This window comes from Micromys minutus, assembly GCF_963924665.1.
Source record: "Micromys minutus genome assembly, chromosome: 2".
Classification (NCBI taxonomy): Eukaryota; Metazoa; Chordata; class Mammalia; order Rodentia; family Muridae; genus Micromys; species Micromys minutus.
Window position 1 is genome coordinate 70,083,220 of NC_137971.1, and position 14,624 is coordinate 70,097,843.

General features: G+C 42.9%; 1 protein-coding gene and 1 pseudogene across 5 annotated transcripts in view; both read right to left on the bottom strand.

Moving 5' to 3' along the window:
* Positions 1–14,624, bottom strand: part of INPP5F (inositol polyphosphate-5-phosphatase F) — a gene marked incomplete at its 3' end in the record, with an annotated part of 81,357 nt that overhangs the window by 39,244 nt on the left and 27,489 nt on the right. The window lies entirely within an intron of this gene.
* Positions 8,988–9,534, bottom strand: LOC308416947 (ferritin light chain 1-like; annotated as a pseudogene). Its single transcript has one exon. The product of its transcript is annotated as a ferritin light chain 1-like (transcript).

The window sequence follows — 14,624 nt, forward strand, 5'->3', positions numbered from 1 at the left end:
GAGGTCAGAGGTCGGAGAGGTGGAGGAAGTGACAGGATGGAGGTGAGAGGTCGTGGCAACATGGAAGTTCCCAAGGACCAGCTGGACCCTCCAGGTGATATTAATTGGCATTAAATAGCTATGAACATTAAGGATCTTATAGGTCTAGCATCTTATATGAAGGGAAGTTTGTATCTTTGTCTATTTGATGCAATCTTGCTGTGTCGAGGGTTTGTGAATTGAAAGTTGAACATATAAACCTGTATGAAAAGCTACCAGACTATAGAGTCGTGTTTGTGTGTGATTTTGGGGTACAGAAATACCCCAGAACAGAGGTGGAGAGCAGGCGGTAGAAAACTACCTGGGGAAGGGAGTTGCACGGACAAGTTGGGCCATGTTGGCAGCTCGGACCAGGCTCCAGAGGTGAGTGGGGCTCTGAACTAAAACCAGGCCTCAGGGCTGGTAAAGAGATAAACCATTTATTTTATTTTTAACATTTACTGCAATAACACCTCCATAAGAATGAAGGCGTGATAAATCGATCATATACATATGTAGATTCATTTATACAAAAGCAAGAGGATAATTAAGGCAGAAGTTAATATGATTGTTTAGTGATAAGAAAGGGAAAGTAAAAATGAGGTAGAAAGGGGCATACAGGACTTCGACAGAAATAAGAGGGTAGTGTTGGGGCTGAGGAGATGGCTCAGTGGTTAAAAGCACTGGCTGCTCTTCCAGAGGACCATGGGTTTGCTTCCCAGCACACATATAGTAGCTCATAACTGTCTGTAACTCTAGTTCAAGGGGACCCAACACCCTCTTCTGGCCTCCTTGGGTACCAGGCACACACATGGTGCATAAACATATCCACAAACAAAACACCCACATACATAAAAGAGTAAGACAGCAAAACAAGGAGGAGAGTAACAGGAGAGGCACATTCATAGTCTAGTTCCAGTTCTTAGAACAACAGAAATGCTTCAGTCAACTAGAATGTGAGGGAACTCAACACAAGATGCAAGGGGCAAAGCATTCTGTGGCAAGTTAAAAACAAAAAACAAGTTTAAGACACAAGAAAGAAAAAGGATGCCCTAGAACTGGAGTTACGATTGATTGCGAACCACCATGTGGGTTCTGGGAATGAACCCAGGTCCTACGCTGTCTCTGCATCCCCAATATAACTCCCCCACCTTTTTGTAAAGATTTAAACATTATAGATAAAACTAACATTCTCTTGATTGACTCTGAACACCATGCCTTACTCCACCAAAAGTCTTGACTGGAGTCCAGCCTCTACTTTGTTAGTCTCTCATGTGAGAACCGCAGAGATAGAGAAAATGGTTACTATTTCTTGGCATTGGTCCTTCAAATTTTGCTTGAAGGCTTAATAAACAGTATAACAATTACTTATTTCATAGTTACCACTCAGCTGCTTCCTGATTTCTCTGTCCACATAACACTGTAATAACAAGGGTGAAATATCGATTGGAAATATTTGCTATTTCTCACATGCTTGCTTACATTTATGAGCTAGTTCTGCAGACTCCTGAGGCCAGGTACCCCTCCTAACAGAGCACAGCGCTGCCTTAGCACTCACACAGTGGGGGTGGTTGAGGACCAGCCACAGCAGTTACGCTCACAGTAATCCAAAGATGGGGTGGAGATCAGTAATTCTTATATAACATAAGATTTAAATACAAGATTCAAATTATTACTGTTAAGACAACCTTGTTGAGACAAGGTTTCACAAAACCTACACAGGCCTAAAATTCACCTGGAACTCCTGACCTTCCTGCCTCCACTTCTCAGGTGCTGGGACTAGAGATGAGAGCCACCAGGCAAAGTTTCAAACTCATGAAGGGCTTCTACAGTTTAATACCTCAGATACCTACAAAAAGAACTCTGAATTTTCCCAGTGATTTCAGAGAATGAAAATATATTGCACAAAAGGGAAAAAAAAGATTAAGATCTGTTTGCCTCTGTTCTCTGGAAGTTAAGAATAAGAACATTTGGATGCTTCTCCATCATTTTAAATTGACATCCCAGGGAAGAAATGTGAACCAGATGACTAATTGCTCTTACTATATCCTTGGAGGCTGCTCCTCAGATGCACCTTTTTTTTTTCCAGTGTTGAAGATCTAACCCAGGACCTTGTTCATGAGAGCCAAGCCACTGAGCTACATCCCAACCCAACTACAGTTTTTAATTATCCTTCTGGTGACTTGATCACCCTGTGAGTTTTTAAATGTTCTCTCTGTGCTTCTTGCCTTAAGCATACTTTGATAGTAACACAGCTATACCAGCTTTTATTAGGTTAATTTGTGCAAGTTTTCCCCCTTCTTTAAGACAGGGTCTTCACTGTGCAGCCCTGGCTAGCCTGGAACTCACTTTTATAAGGAACATTTTTTTCAATGAAAGGTAGTTGGCAAGAACTCATATTCCCTGACCCTTCGTCTTCTCCTTTGTGTACATCAGAAAAATCAAGACAAAATGTGAAATCACACTCTCTCCATGGGATGAAACAAAGGCCATCTAACTATATCAGGCACAAAAGACAGACTCCATCTTGGCCAAGTGTTTTTGCTAGACTATGTGGGACTTGGTGAATAGATTCTTCCAAAAAGGGTTTCCTGGCCAAGCTAATTAGGTTTTGTTCATGTGTCACGTGTGCAATGCTGAGCTTTTACTTGCTTCTACCACGTGTAGACCAGGCTGGCCTAGAATTCCAAAGATCTGCTTCCCCTCTACCTCCGCCTCCTACGTGCTGGGATTAAAGATGGCAGTTTCCTTGTCGCAGCTCTTTACTTTCTGCCTTTGTATGCATATAATACATGCTCTGTAAGGTATTTATCTTGCAAGCAGTATGTAAATGGATTTGGGGTTTCCAGTGTTACAAAGTCTTTGGTTTATTTTTTATATGAAATGCCACATCTAGTGTGTCTGGAATAAATCTGTCATCTGATACTCTTGTCAGCCATTCCAAGGGTGTCTTTTATTTTCTTAGCTTCTTTTGAATTGAGTCTTTAACTGTTATTATCCCATTTTCCTACTCTGATAGCTTTTACAATATCTTATTATTGTTTGGCCTTATACAGTAGGAAATGAAACTATTAAACCTAAAAGTAAGTTAGAGTCTTTACCAATTCTGAGAGAATAAAAGAATATTTTGGAGTAGAAACCTTTTAAAATTCTTTTTGTGTTGTGTCTTTATCTTCTTTTCCTCCTACTTCTCTTCCTCCTCTTTCTTTTCCTTGTTAAATTCTGTAATGTTGCTGTTATTCTTGTGTGTTAATTCTACATTAAATTTAAACTCTATAGGGAGCCAAATTCATTTACATTTAGCAACTTCCCTTCCCACAGATCTCCACCCTTCCTGTATCCCCACACTTCCAAGAGCAATCACTTTCCTTCTGACTGGAGTACTTTCTTTTTTGCTATACTGCTAGGAACTGAACCCATGGCCTTGTACACGCTAGGTTAGCTCTAACCATGAGCTATCCCTCTATAGACCCTGAAGAACACTACCATTGATTTTAGTTCAAAGACATTCTAGTGACATCTATCTTAGTTTTTGACTACTTAATAATGTCTTTCTTTTCCAAAATAGGAGGGCAGGACAAAGGCAGGACAGGAGGACAGGGGAATTAAGAGGACACATAAGAATCTGGACAAAGCTCCTGGCCAGCTGAGAAGCAAGCACTTCAGGACAACTATTAACACTTGGTCTCAAGGCTTCTGACAGACACAAAATTGCTTTTATATTTTTCTCCTTCTTAGTGTTTTGGTTATGTGTACATACAGAGTAATAATAGTAATACAAAAAGAAAATATTAAATTAGCAATGAGCCATGCCTAAAGGCCTAAGCCTATATGACTCTCAAGTGTGGCCTTCCTCCTTTCCTAGACATTTTCTGGGAACTTGACAAATGAATCTGTCAAGACACCCTAACTTCTCTGCAGCCCGATCACCTAGGACTTACCTTATCGGCTGTGACCCTATCTAAAGTGCATCATACTAAAAAGAAAATAACCCTTAGCAACCCTCCCACGTGTGACTTCAGAAGTCATGAAGGCAATGTGGGACCATCTCACACAACCCTGACTCTCTCTTGAGAAGCCACACCCAGCAGTCCTGGATCATGCACTCTCTTTAGCGCCTACATTCCTATTAACCCTGTGTTTAAAGCTATTTAAATCTCCTCTTAATGAACTCTAGCTCTGCTTCTTACTGGCTCCTGCTACAAAATAAAGAACCTAGGAAGATGGCAAGCATGAGGCCCACACATAAAAGCTAGGCAGAGGGTCGGAGAGATGGCTCAGATCAAGGCACATGTTCCAAGCCTGTTCCCTACACAGTAACACACAATTAACTTTTAAAGATAGAGGCTCTCCTGAATCCAAGATCTTGGGAGGCATAGATCTAAGACAAAATGGTTAGCTAGGCTATCTAGGCTCAGCAAGAGTCCTTACATCAGTAAAGAAAGTGAACGGCAATCTAGGATACGCAGGCATCCAGAGTGCACACAGGTGGGAGAAGTCCCATACGTGGAACTCTCTGAAAAGAGCCCCTCAGGTTGTCAAGGACAACACTGGAGAGCTGTGTCTCAGGCAGCGCTCATCACCACCAACAACGGCACCCAGTTTTTAATTTTAGCTTTGTGTAACATGCTGTTTTTGTTGTTTGTTTGTTTGTTTGTATGAGACAGGGCCTCTCGACAAAGCTCTGGCTGTTCCTGAACTCCCTTGTAAACCAGGCTGGCCTCAAACTCACAGAGATCCTCCTGCCTCTGCGCACCACTACACCTGGCTATGTGATACTTTGATGGTTAATTTGATATGTCAATTCAACTGAAATAAGTAATATCCTGATAACTGGTACATTCCTGGGCACATGCTATCTCAAGAAGAGAATGGCATTTAAAATAGTAGACCAGTGTGGGTGAGCACCATACAATCTGCTGAGGGCTGGAGAGAACAAAGGAAAAGGGGAAGGCCTAATGCCCTCTGGCTGACCTCTGGCTGACCTCTGGCCTTAAGAGATTGGGTCTGTGTTGCTGGGCCTTTGGGTCTGGACCAGGTCATGTAGTTGTGGTTCCTCCAGGCATCTGTATTTGGGCCTGCACTGGAACCACCTCAGAGGCTTTGCTGGTTCTCAGGCTTGCAGATGGTAGGTCTTGTTTTGTTTCTCTAGAGAACCCTGGCTCATACTGATGTTAGACAATGAGAGAGAGGCTGCTGAACAAATCCTTAAAACTGTGAGACAGCTTTGGGACTGGACTGGGGCACAAACGGCAGGGGCTGGAGGGCTGGAGGTACACTCTGGGAAAATCCAACAATGTCATGAATGAACAGTTAAACGTGATTCAAGTGACTGCTCAGAAACTAAAATCCTGAAGAGAAAGGCTCAGTCTTCTCCGGGGAAGACCCAAGGGCAATTCTTGGAAGTCCTAGATAGAAACATGCTACTGGACAATGGTGAGGGGCCGGCTTTGTTACAGAGCACAGACTTTGAAGTATGTTCACATTTTACTGTTTCATAGAAGGAAGAATTGAAAAACAATGAAGCTGGATATTTAGATGAAGCTATTCCTACATAAAATGTCATCGCTAAATGACTCTTCTTGACTGATTATGGTAAAATGCAAGAAGACAAATATGACTCAAAAGCACAATTGTTAAGCAAAAAGGGGGAGGGGGCAGAAGTGGAACTTTAAAAAGAATTGAATATTTCTCAACCCATCCATGCTGCAGACTGTGAGAAAGGCAAAGGCACTCTGGAAAAAGCACTGTGACCCAGCATCTGTGTGGCAAAGAAATTAGTATAGGTGAATAGACCTGGCTATCCTGGCATGAAAACAGGCAGTTCATGGGGGAGGGGATACCAACTTTTGGGGTTCCATAGAGCAAACAGGCATTTGGTGAAAATGTACAGTATTTCTCAAAGCAAGGCAAGAATAACTCCAAAGATGGTTGTGACATCACGAGACCCATCTCCTCATTTTCAAAACGGAAGACTATGGCTGAGTCACTTTCAACAGGCAGGTGGTTTTCATGTAAAGTCAGGTGAACACGAGCACCCAGCATCTAAAGGCCACGGTCCTTCCTGAGGAGGAGAGCTGGGGTAGAGCCTCCAACTCAGTACATCTGGGAAGTGAAACTTCATTACTAGAGTTGTCACTTTTTATACTTTTTTTTTTTTTACATATCTGTGTGTGTGTGTGTACACATTCATGTTATGGTGTACATATGGAGGTCAGAAGACAACCAGTGGGAGTCAGTTCTCTCCTTCCACCATGTAGGTCCCAGGAATCAAACTCTGCTTATCAAAGTTAGTGGCAAGCACCTTTACCCACTGAACCACCTCAGTGTCGTATGTGTGTGTGTGTGTGTGTGTGTGTGTGTGCGCGCGCGCGCGTGCGCGCTAGAGAACAATTTGTAAAAGTCATCTTCCTCCTCCCATGTGGGTCCCCAAGGATAAAATTCAGATCATCAGGTTTGGGGGACATCTCCTTTACCCTTGGAGCCATCTTGTCAACCCATAAACTTTTACTCTCAGTGCCCAGAGAATCACTGAAGAAAACAACTGGAGCTTGAGAAGATGAATGGAAAGTCGAGTGTGGGAGGCAAGCTGCCTGGTTCAGCCATCAAAGGAGAGATAGGCAGTGTGCACAGTAAACAACCTCTCGGAGCCATGGGTCACATTCAGCATTGCTCTACCACAGAGGAGGAGCCATCTACACTAAGACCAGAGTTCACAGCAATCTTAAGGGAGTCAAAAAACTCTGGCACATAAAACCACACAAGCTGAGAAGAGCCAAGAAAAGGATGAGACATTCAGCACCCTGGCTAGGCACCCAGGGAACGGGAGGGACAGGAGAAAAGAAACAAAATCGTCCATCACTGACTGTCAACTAGACTAGCAACTAGTTGCTGGTTTCTAGAACAGAGCTACTAATAGCATGGGGTAACTAAGCTCAGTCAAACATGGATTTCCAGTTTTACTTAGTGTTCATTAAGAGTTGGTTATTCCCCAACATACATTGGAGCTCCAGTCAGCAGGCGGAGAAGCAACTGCCTTTTACTTGCAGAGCCATTTCAAAACTGGCCCAAAATTCTTTTAAAGTTAACCAGGAACCTACTTACTGGTAAAAAATCTTACATGTGGATGAAATAAATAATTCGGAGATCCCCGTGAAAAAGAAATTAATGTAAGAAGCTTTACTTGTAGAACACTTTATATCATTTATATTTTGTGGACATGTTGTACTATATATAATACAATGCATTAAGGAAAATAGTCTAAAGAAACTTGAGTCTAAGGAGTAATCACCTATAAATACCAAAATAGAATTTTTTTGTTTGCTGTACCTCAGATGGAAAACATGTTCTCCACTGAGCTACCTTCCCAGTCCTAGTTCTGGTTGATTTTGTTTGCATATAGTTATTTATATATTTATGTATATATGTATGTAGGCATGCATGTATCATCTTATTTAGTGTATGTGTGTGTATGAGTCATCTCTACCTTTAATGAGTTTTCTTTTTTTTTTAATGTGTCTGAGTGTCGTGACTACATGTGTGTCTATGCACCGTGTAGCGCAGTGCCAAGGGAGTTCAGAAGAAGATATCAGATCCCCTGGAACTGGAGTTAAAATGATTGTTTGCTGCCATGTAGGTACTGGGAACTGAGCCCGGGTTTTCTGCAAGAGCACCAAGTACTCTTAACCAATGTGCCCTATCCCCATTGGGTTTTTACCATTGTTACTGTTTGTTACCACTCTTAAGACAGGGTCTCATAATGTAGCTCTGACTGTCTAGAACTCACTAGGCCTCTAATTCACAGATCTACCTACCTGTGCCTCCTGGGTGCTAAAATTAAAGGTGTGCGTCACCACCCCCAGCCCATGCCTTTTAGTTAAAATGAATCAGGAGCTGGGGAGCTGGTTCAGTGAGTAAAAGTACTTGCCACCAAACCTTATGACCTAAGTTCAGTACCCTAGGACCCATATGGTAGAAGCAAAGCACCAGCCCCCACAGGTGTCCTGACATTCACACAACTCAAATGCCCACACAACAGGGGAAGGGGTTGCTCTGTTTTGAATCAAGGTCTCTATGTAGCCCTCACTGGCTTAGAATTTACTCACGTAGCACAGGCCAGTCTTGAAGTCATGACCATCCTGCCTCTGTACCCTACTTGCTGAAAGTATAGATTTTGCCATAACATCTAGCTTTAACAAGTCTGAGGCCCTCTGTTGAAATATAAATTATATACCATAAAATTTGCCCGTTTAAGAAATGGCCAGATGACTCAACAGATTAAGGCATCTGCCACCAAGCCTGACAACATGAGTCCTAGAACTCACTCACATATCACATACGCATGTGCACGCTCTCCCTCCCTCCCTCCCTCCCACCCACCCCCACAACACATGCCCTAAATTAGTCAATTAATTAAATGTAAAAGAATAAAAATAAAAGCAAAAGCATAAGAATTTTAAATTTAAAAATGAAAATAAATTTTAAAAAATTTAAAATACAACACTCAGGAGGCAGAGGATAGTTGGATCACTGTGAGTTTGGGGCCAGCCTCATCTACATACTGAGTTTCAGGCCAACCAAGAACACATAATGAGACATAGTCTCAAGAAATAAACAAAAACATCAGCCCCTTGTAAACAGGCAACTCAGTGATCTTAATCAATCCATAGTTGTGAAAGTTTCATCACAATCACAACCCAGATTTTTGGTTTGTTGTTATTATTTGGTTAGTTCGTTTTAAAGACAGGGACTTATGCAGTGCAGACAAGCCTTGAATCGGCTTTGTAGAAGACCTTGAATTTCTTTTTTTCTGTTTCAAAAGCTTTATTTTTTTTTCTTGGTCCAAGACTTGGGAGAGGCTCCAGGGCAGTTACAAAGTGGCCTAGTGGCTTTAGAGGTTCATTTGGGTGGAGGTCCTGAGGCGGCTGGTGCAGCAGAGGAGGGAGCCCCTTGGAAGGCACAGAGGCCTCCTAGTAGTGCTTGAGAGTGAGGCGCTCAAAGAAATACTCGCCCAGAGATCTCTGGGGCACACCAGTCTGCGCTGGCTGTGGCCCTGCCAGCCAACAGGTTGGTCAGGTGGTTGCCCATCTTCTTGATGAGCTTCGCCTCCTTATCCAGGAAGTGGCTTTCCAGGAAGTCACAGAGATGCGGGTCTGCGCGGGCAGAACCCAGGGCATGCAGATCCAAGAGGGCCTGGTTCAGGTTCTTCTCCAGGGCCAAGGCAGCTTCCATGGCCTACAGAGTTTTACCCCACTCATCTTGAGATGGCTTCTGCCCATCCTGGAAGAGTGCACGGCCCCCACGTTCGTTCTGCAACTTGAGGAGACGCTCGGCGCCCTCGCGCTTCTCCTTGGTCAATTCTCGGAAGAAGTGGCCTACGCCCTCCAAAGCCACGTCATCCAGATTAAAAAAGCCCAGAGAGAGGTAGGGGTAGGAGGCCCGCAGGTGCAAGTTGACCAGGCGGTTCACGGCAGCTTCCACTTCGGTGGAGTAATTCTGACGGATCTGAGAAGTCATGGCTGGTCCGGAGTACGGGGCAAACCCCGAAGACAGTGTTGACTGGTCCTAGGAGCCGGAGACGGCAAGGAGATGGTCCCGGAGGCTGCGACTGGAGAGAGGCAGCTGGAAGCTAAGATGGGAGCTCCGGGGTCTGTTCCATTCAAACACTGTTGAAGCAAGACACAGACCCACGGGCCCTCAAAGGCACTGCTCCAGACCTTGAATTTTTGATGTTCTTCCCTGCCTCTCCAGTGCTGAGATCACAGGCATGAGCCACCACAACCAGTTTTCCTCTATGTTTTTAATAATGTGACTTGTCAGTAGATAATAAAAATTTTATTCCCACTTGGTACAGTGTATATAGACACTAAACTCATGTTCAAATTGGATTAGTGCGGCAATTTTAGTAAGAATCACCCTACCTCCCCCCGGGGGGTGGCTCATATATTTAAATACTTGGTCCTCAAGGAGGGGCATCAGTTGAGAAGGACTGGAAGTGTGGCCTTATTGGAGTGAGCACGTGTGTCAATGGAGGCGGGCTTTAAGGTTTCAAAAGCCGAAGCCACACCCAGTATCTGTCTTCCTGCTACCTGAGCATCCAGATGTAGAATTCTCAGTTACTTCTCTAGCACCATGCCTGCCTGCCTGCTGCCTTGCTCTCCCAACCATGATGAAAATCGACTAAACCTCTGAAATTATAAGCAAGCTCCAATTAAATGTTTTCTAAGAGTTGCTATGGTCACAGCAATGGAACACTGGCTAAGGTACATATTACTAAAGTGCTATCCTAGGAGCCAGGCCTCCATAGAGCCGAGAGGCTCTTGTCTCTAATGTCCTTGAGGAATAGGGTTTTTCAATGTCTTGATAGACAGGTACTAAAACAATGCTAATGACACTCAGTGTATTCAATGTTAAAGCATATGAAGTATTTCTTGTCATTAGCCCTATAGCAAGGACGCCCTCTATATAAAGAAAACTATAGTCAGTTTAAAATCATATGCACAATATATTTTACCATCTTAATGGATGAGATATACTCACCATTTCCAAACTAGGAAAAAGCAGATGGTGAGTACTATTTTAATGAATGAGATCTGGGTAAGTTATTCTGTCTGTGACTATTCAGTACTATGAGAAGTAATCCATCCAATTGCTAAAAAAGAGATCTGCCAAGTTAACCAAGACAATTTTCAAACTATTTCTGATATTTCACATTATGTATCTTTGCTAATGAATCTCTGCACCTTTTATATTTAGTTAGTTCGTACCTTAATTGAGTTTATCTTCTTGGACTTCAAAGTGTTTTCTAATCTGAAGAGCTTCTGTGACCCACTTTAAACCTCTAGCCTAAAGCAATCGTTTCATAGATGCCTGCATGAAGATATAACCGTACTCCAGATATTATACAGAAAATAAGTGATAAGAATGTCCATGGCATACATTTTGCACAGTTGCTTATCTGCCATGCAACCCCCTCGTTCCCTTGCTTTTCTGACATTAAGTCAAACATCACTTCCTCAAAGACACCCTCCATCCTGGAATCCATCTTGATGCAGTGAGGCACATAGCACCTATACCCTGGAAGCTCAAGTGTGTAAGGACAAACAGTATGACTAGGTAATTAATATATACTATTAGTTGAAGTCTCTGAGCCTAGACATTTCCAGTTCTGTTCATTCTACAGTCTCCAGTCCAACTATAATCTTTAGCACACAGTAGGCACACCTTAAATATCTGTTAAATCAGTAAGCACCTACTGAAAATTTAAGAATAACCCCTACTACGGGCCAGGACACAGAGACACACCCAGGAAAACCATAGCACCCCAAAGCACTCCAGCCCCTATGTTTTTTGAGCTTATCATACAGAAAGATGGCAGATAAATAAAGAAGACAACAAATAAACAAATGAAACAGCCAACATTGTTACAGTAAGAATCTCACTATATGAATAAAAGTATTTTGTTTTTAAATTTTTACTGATTGTCTGTCTGTCTGTCTGTGTGAGTGTATACCTTGTGTGTGATAGTGGTCTGAGAGGCCAAAAGGAGGCCATCAAACCCCCTGGAGCTGGAGTTATAGGCAGAGGTGAGCCACCTGATGTGGGTGCTGGGAACTCAGGTCCTCTGCAGGAACAGTAAGAACTCCAAACAGCTACACTATCTATCCATCCACTCATAAAAACCTTTTTCACGGTGCTTTACTTTTCTTCAATTTGGCAAGCACATACACATTCTTCCTATCTACTTTCTATTCTTCCTGTTAGTAAATCTGAGCTGGTTAACCCAAAGCCAGACTGCCAAACTGTCAGATAATACGCTAAATGTTACACTTGCCTGAAAATATCAGAGGAAGAGCATTCAAATGAAAAACAAGCACACGGCTCTACATAGATACCTTTTAGCCTCCAAGGCTAATAGAACGGTTTTCAGTGAACCTTAGAGTGAGTGAAAACAGCTGAGCTTGGTGGCACACATTAAATGTCAGTGTTCAAAAGGCAAGAGTAGGTAGGTACACCTCTGTGAGTTCAAAGCCAGTCTGAACTCATACATAAAGTATTTAGTGAGTTCCCTACCACCCAGGGATATATGAGACTTTGAAAAAATACAATAGAACATTTTTTTCATATTTTACTATTAAAAACTTTTTTGCAGTATCACAATACTTTCCAGTGACTTTTTAATTTCACTCAGTATCATTAAATATTAATTTAAGCAAAACATTCCAAGTATAGCTTTTTTCCCAAAAAAAAAAAAAAAAAAAAAAAAAAAAACCTATGCACAGAGAAATTAAGTGGTTCTGTAGGTTGTCTCTTTGGTTCTTTAAAGGAAAACCTAAGGAAAGCCAAGCAAAGGAGGCACGGCCTCTTGTGTCTGCACAACCCCAGCAGGCAGGAGGCAGAGGCAAGAGAACTACAAGCTCAATCCCATCTGGCAGGATAGTTCCAAGTCAGTCAGAAAACACTGCAAGAACAAACACAGACAACTGAAAGAAAAGATAGAAGAAGGAAGGAAGGAAAGAAGAAACAAGAAAACAGAAAAATTGGTCATTCTTTGTGATTACTTTGATCAAGAACTCAGCCTGTCCAGCTGCTTTAGAGGCATAGCCATCTGGCACCTGAGATTCACGCAGATCCCTTCCAAGGTCATCATGTGATCCTTCAGGTCTAGTCTACTTCCTCACTGCTTAGTCACATTTGAAAAACATGTCACTGCAACAGAGACAATTAGGACTGGAGAGAATCCCCTGCAATGCTTTAGAGCACTCCTACGGACATTAGGTTCCTGGTGTGGGCTGAGCCATCTCTTCTGTTGAAGTTTTCACCTTAGAATGTATCATATTTGAAGACAACTCTAAAGAGGAATTACATTAAAATGAATTCACTAGGATGGACTGTAATCCAGTACAAATTAATAAGTATCCCCTTTCTTTATTATTTTTAAAGGATTAATTATTTTTAGTTACATACAATTATGTGAGGTGTATGTGTGTACGTGTGGACACCAATGTCAAAAAAACCAGAAACACTGGATTGCCTGGAGCTGGTGACTATTGAGAGTCACCTGACATGAGTGCTAGAAATCTAACTCAGGCCCAGGCCCTCTGTAAGGCCTGAGTAGCCAGCCACCTCTAGCCCAACAAACAGTATTATTAAAACACACACACACACACACACACACACACACACACACACACACACACACACAACCCTTTCAAGACATAAAGGTACAAAGGAAGAGAAGCCCAAGTGAAGACAGGAATCACAGCCATCCGTAAGACAAGAAAAGAGGTCCCAGAAAAAACCAGTCCTGCCAGCTCTTTAGTCTCCAGCATTATAGGAAGATGAAATTGGACTATTTAGTGCCTCCCACAACCGAGCGAACCAGTATAGTTCTAGAAGTCACAAAAGCTGCTGCTGTATTCCTTGGAGTCCAGAGTTCAGTGACAATCATGAGCAGCAGCACAGCTCACCCACGCCATTTTTAGACTGACAATGACATCTGTTCAAATAAAATCGTGTTCCCATCACACTAGGCGAGAACAGGAGTGCACGCATTAATATGTAGAGTCAGTAGGAGGAAACAGGAGGGAAGGAGAGCTTACATACAGATAGATGTCTTAGTGCCCTCATCTCCTTCCTCCTCATCACCCCCAAATGATAAGACTTCCCCATGGAGAGTGCCCCTAAAACACCAGCTCAATTTTGTCACACAAGGAGTACAGCTCCTTCCAGCCAGCCTGACCCTGAACAAGAGAGAGGAGGGATGAGGTAGCCTAGAAGGCAGAGGAAGCAAAGGAAGAGGAGAGGAGGGTGGATCTTCTTCCTTCAGTGAGGAGTTGGGGGTAGATCAGCACAGAGAAGAAAAGACTGTGGGTGCATAGGAGGGGGAGAAAGAACAAGAGGGCCCCAGAAGATCTCCATATGCTTCTCCTATGGTTTCCTTCTTTTAAAACCAAATCTCTTGGATGACCAAGACCAGGTCAAGATAAGGATAAGACTAGTGAATAATTGAGAGACTTGTTCTGCTCCTTTTCCATTGTCATAGCTTCTTTCCCCAGTTCACTCTCCTTCCAACTCCCTCTTTGAAAATGTCCTGTATTACCATGGTATTTACTACCTACACAAGGCCAACCACAGACCTGCATCCCGTCAGCACAGGAGAGTTCAGCAGGCACTAATGTCAACTTAGCCAGTGCTAATAAGACAACTTAAGGGTCTCCCAAGGTTACTCCCTGCTGCTCTGACTGCTCCCCTCACCTACATAAGTGGTCCTGTGAACCAAGTGAGCTGGGAGATCCCTGACCAAGCAGAACCAATAAGCTTCTTCTCTACTGTATGAGCCAGACTCCCTCCCTAGCCAATCTGTCTGATTGCTAGTTTGTCTTCCCTGATTATAGGGAACCTCAAATTAGGCTTGACGGATGAGAACACCATCTTTAGAGCAGAATTCTTTCTCCACATATAAATAGGGTCTAGGGCTGGAGCTTGGCTAATAGAGAGTCCTTGCCTAATGTGCATAAAGTTCTGGGTTCAGGCCCCAGTACTACCTGAACTTGGTTCTGTGGTGCTTATCTGTAATCTCCTCACTCCAGAGGAAGGCAGGAAGA